This window comes from Papaver somniferum, chromosome 2 (genome assembly GCF_003573695.1).
Source record: "Papaver somniferum cultivar HN1 chromosome 2, ASM357369v1, whole genome shotgun sequence".
In the NCBI taxonomy this organism is placed as follows: domain Eukaryota; kingdom Viridiplantae; phylum Streptophyta; class Magnoliopsida; order Ranunculales; family Papaveraceae; genus Papaver; species Papaver somniferum.
Genome location: NC_039359.1, coordinates 140,942,494 through 140,945,977, shown reverse-complemented (window position 1 = coordinate 140,945,977; position 3,484 = coordinate 140,942,494). Strand labels below are relative to the sequence as shown.

The window sequence follows — 3,484 nt, the reverse complement described above, 5'->3', positions numbered from 1 at the left end:
TCGGTTATGTCTTAAGGTTCGCATACCGGTACATGTACCATGGCATAATTGTTTAGATAATTTAAATGACTTAAAAAAGTCTCTAACCAATCTATCTTACAAAAATAAAGGTGTTTTTGTCAATCCGACGGCTCTGCATGGGCCTTTTCCAGCCGTCGACGGCTCTCATTCGTCTGAAAATGCAAAAGATAAATCGTGGCCCGGAACGAGCCCACCTTTTAAGCCTTAATCCGACGTCCAGATCACTGCTTCACTTATTCTCTGCTTCAGTTACAAAACAAGGTTTCATTGCTCCCCGCATTTAGTCAGATTTACAGTTTTAACTCGACTTCTTCTCCCTTCAATTTTCAAGCGTTACACAATCAAAGCTCCCATTCCCATCATACGTTACAAATAAGAAAGATCCCTATTAACGGCTCCATTAAGTCTGCTAATCAATCCCTGAAGCTCCAATTACATAAACCTCAAAAGAGGCAAGAGGTTATCTTCCAAAGGTTTTGAATTTCTTTTCAGACCATGCTTTCTTACACTCTGTAAGTTTGATTTCGAGCGTTTTTAATTTGTTATCTAGGTTTTCTTAGATTTTTCTTTTATTTAGTTGTTCTGTTTGATTGATTTTTCTGAAAATTTTGATGTATTTTGGCAGAATTTTTGTTGGTAGAGGACATATTGAGAAAAGAACCAGCGTCCATCTCTGGTAAATAAGCTAAACAATACTGAAATACCGTCTTTGTTGTTCTAATTTTGTGTTTCTTAATCTGAGTTTTATTCATTGTCATCGAATTTGTGTTTTTGAATCTGGGTAATTGAGTAATGTTTCAGCTTTATGATTTTTTTTCGTGGTTTTAGGTTTAATCTGCGGAAGGAATTGACTGGTGCTAATTAATTAGCGTTGTTACATGGTTTTTAGATGACGATACATTGTCTTTTTTTTTTTAATCGGTACATCGTTTAGATGCTTTAGAGAGCATCATAAGTAAGTGCTAAATTATATAGCTTAGTAGAACTTATTCCAGTTCCATTTGCTTCTTTTGGGTTGTTTTCATCTATTAGCGTATGGTACTTATTTCCACATTTCGCTGAGTTTTAACAGATTATTAATTGGGCTCAACACTGATTCTAACAAGGTACCTTCCCTGAAGTGGATCACCTACCACAATATTAGCCGAGAGTTGCAAAATTGTCCAGTGCGAGATCTGCGGTTTATCATTTGCTCCTCCTGTATTTGAGCCTCTATGGCAACTGCTCCTCAAATAAAGGAGGGATTGGCCACACTGATGCGAAGACATCGAGCCTCTATGACTGATGCTTAAAGAGATGAAAAGAGGATTTGCAACCGAGAGCAGCATGCACAACAAGAATATAGTTCTCAGCATCGAGTATCTGAAGACTGTAGTTTGTGCTAACTATGTAGGATTTCTGCTCCGACAATTCTCCTAAAAGTTCGTGGGCAGTTGTTGAATGCTCGAAGGCTTCAACTTCATCACACTGATTCCTTGCTTGAAACTGACAATTGTGGACCATTGGAGCACGAAATCAACAGGTAAGGTAGTTGGTTTCTTATATTTGATTTTCAACTTGGTGAAAATGCTGATGATAAGGTGGGGATGGTTTATCAATGGTAATAAAAACTTTGGCTTTACATAGAGATCAAAGTGATCATTCGTATGCGCTGACGTATTAGTTAGAAATGTTTAAGAAATATGTGGATCATCAATTTCGCATAAGACTCTTTTGGTTGTTGTTCCATAAAATAATTAGAGTTCACTTGATATTCTTAAGTTGGCTCCTTCTCACACTATTAGATGTTAAACTCATATGAAGGAGTCTGATAGCATTTGAAGATGCAATTATAACATTACAGAAGAAGCTAACAGAGGTGCATTTCTCTGAGTTTTGAAATTAATGGATTGAGTTTTGAACATGGCAAGCTATATTAGTGGCCATGATGCTCAAAAGAGCTCTGCATTTTTTTTTAAGAATCCCCTCAAAAAAAGAATGAAGTAATTGTTGAAGAACCTTTTTTGAGGTCAGTATGCATGTTTTCTCTTATTTTCTTTTAGAAGTCTTTTGATGACACTAATTAAATGGGCTACAATTTACTCACCGGTGGCAGTAAAAATGCGTTAAGCTTATATATGACTATACAAGTGGATGTCCTATGTCAAATCCATCATATTTAACTGATACACTACATTTTATACTGCATAGATTGGAAAGTTAGCGCGAAACGTGTTGTTAGTTGTGAATGGGGGAGCTACAGTCGGATATCTGTATCGTAGCACCAAATTTTGAATGAATTGTTTCTTTTTTTGTTGTTGTATTTGAGTTGGATATAGTGGAAAATTAGCCCGAAACATGTCTTGCACTCTTGCTGGACCTCCATTTGATTTTGCTTTATGTATTTGACTCTTTACATGCTACGTGTTCTGGATTTGAAAGTCTTCTTACATGTATTGTTTCCTTTTTAGTTGTTGCAGCAAGCAGAAGACACCCAAAGATGCGCAGGAAGGAGAAAATTCTGAAGAATCACATTTACCCAAGGATGTGATGGGCGATGTTTCGTATTCTGTAGTGTGGGATCAGCAACCCATATTTTAGATGATACTATCTCCAGAGAAGGTCCGGTATTTTCAGTGGTTCATACTGCTCCTACGTACTCCACTTATAGCTTGGTGCCCACTAATGTTGGGAACCCAGTTTGGGTTGGTCCTGTATTATTGCCTGCTATGCACATTTCTCACATATAAGGTTTCCATCTCTTTTTAACATTTTTCTTAGACTCCTGTACAATGAGTTAGCATGGGAAGATTTTATACAAAACATTCTTACCGGGATAGTGTTGTAATTTCTGAAAATAATTTATTATTAGTACATCTTTTGTTCTAACTCATTGATTGCTATATGAGACCTCATCATGACATGTCCTTTTTAATAAAATTTCGGTTTCATGTCAGATTGGTGCATGTACTACTGGGTACTCCTGCTGTGTTATGAAATCACGATACCGCTGTAATCATGTTGGGCGAGAGAGGATGTAAACCAAATGTCATGACCTTTAAGATGCTCTTTAGTGGGATTACACAAGAAGCCAAATCATTTTACTTATACACTTTGAGTAGGGTTAGAACCCGTTGGTTGGCACCTCGATACAAAAACTCATGTGCTTCATTTGTAGAAATCAATCAAATCTTCTGGAGCATTTATAAATGTATAGAGAATATTTTTCAGTTCCAACAAGAGCGTTGTTGCCAGGATCTCTGAAAATTGCATGCCAAGAGAACCAACTACGTCAAATTTGCATCCAACAATACTCTTCTAGGGAAGTTGTGGTTCCAGACTCGGACGTGTTCCATGTAATTCATCTTCTTTTTTTAGTGGTTTCTATTAGGAAATAATATAGGAGACTATAATTAGAAGATATAATTTAGGTTAGTTTGAGTTATATTAGGAATTATCTTGAGAGCCAAGTCTTGTGCTTTGA

At 36.6% G+C, this 3,484-nt stretch overlaps 1 long non-coding RNA gene across 3 annotated transcripts; it reads left to right on the top strand.

The window, feature by feature from the left end:
* Positions 1 to 273: 273 nt before the first annotated feature.
* Positions 274 to 2,889, top strand: LOC113349292. 3 transcript variants are annotated; one of them, XR_003360064.1, is made up of 5 exons: positions 274 to 533; positions 647 to 697; positions 850 to 976; positions 1,128 to 1,543; positions 2,472 to 2,889. It is a non-coding gene; the product is annotated as an uncharacterized LOC113349292 (long non-coding RNA). The 3 variants fall into 3 exon arrangements; XR_003360063.1 differs by having other exon boundaries at positions 1,094 to 1,543; XR_003360062.1 differs by having other exon boundaries at positions 850 to 1,543.
* The last annotated feature ends 595 nt before the right edge of the window (positions 2,890 to 3,484 follow it).